This window comes from Bombus impatiens, unplaced genomic scaffold (assembly GCF_000188095.3).
Source record: "Bombus impatiens unplaced genomic scaffold, BIMP_2.2 scf_0217, whole genome shotgun sequence".
Lineage (NCBI taxonomy): Eukaryota > Metazoa > Arthropoda > Insecta > Hymenoptera > Apidae > Bombus > Bombus impatiens.
The window spans coordinates 2,011,765-2,012,885 of record NT_176636.1 but is presented as its reverse complement, the minus strand read 5'-3'; positions in this window follow the sequence as shown (position 1 = coordinate 2,012,885).

The window sequence follows — 1,121 nt, the reverse complement described above, 5'->3', positions numbered from 1 at the left end:
GTCGCGGCGCGGCCGAGCGTGGGCCCCAGACGCTCCGTGCGCCACGTTACGACCTACCTGCTTCTCTTGTTCTTGCTCTTGTTCTCGCTCATGACCAGCCCCCCTTCCTCCTGCGCCATACTTTCTCCCTACGCTGGTTCCTCCACCTTTTCCGCGTGTACACTGGGTGACTGTTTCTTTTTCACTTCACACGATACCATCTCTATGAGATAGCGAGCATGAGCGAACACGAATTCGAGCTGAGAATCATTGTGATGTAAATCAAGATTTGGAGAATTCGAATCTGGACACGCGTATTTCGATCCTTACAGATAATATCGCCTCTTTGGTTTCTTTGGTAGAACCTCGAAGAGAAGTTCGAAGAGGTTGGAACGAGTTTGAAGAAACTCGAAGACAGATTGGCGATGTTTAGGAGGTTGGAAAGGGAGGATTGGGGTAAAGGTTAATATGAATGATGATTGTAGAGATCTCGAGGAAGAGTCTGTGGTAAGGACACCTGGGATGCGTCCGTTTTGAGAAGCACTTAGGGGAAATTGGCCTGAAAGTTGCTTGATCGACGTAATTTTGGAGGTCTCTATTGGCCAGATGCTTCTGCTTCAAACAATAACAAATCAGTCTTTGCCTCTGGTAGGTCGGTATACGTAGAATCTTTTGTAAGTCTATCGAATTGCCCATTTGTTTCTAAGCTAGTCGCTTCTAATCATCACAGGAAGTCTACCAAGATCGAAGGAATCTGCTATTCGTCGCTATAAGCTTACGTACAACGCTATCAAACCCAGCCAAACTCCCTCAAACATAGAGAAAACCTCGTGAAACCTCAGAAACCAGGGAAGAATCCTCCGTCTTCGGTACAAAACGGGTGCATCCCGAACAATATCAGCGATCAATTAACAAAAACCAAAGCCAATGAGAACGAAGAACATGATGGATGATGGTTGAATCGCGGCATCGAGAGAAACGAAGCTCTCTGGCTGGCTCATTACCGATGCACGCTCCTAAAACCAATTCTATGGATGGGCCGGTGGTGCGCGACGGCTAACGAGACGTCTATATTATTATGCCTTGGGAAGAGTGGCGCGACGTGGGCCCCGAAACGGGCAGGCTTGCGTCGGATATTAGCC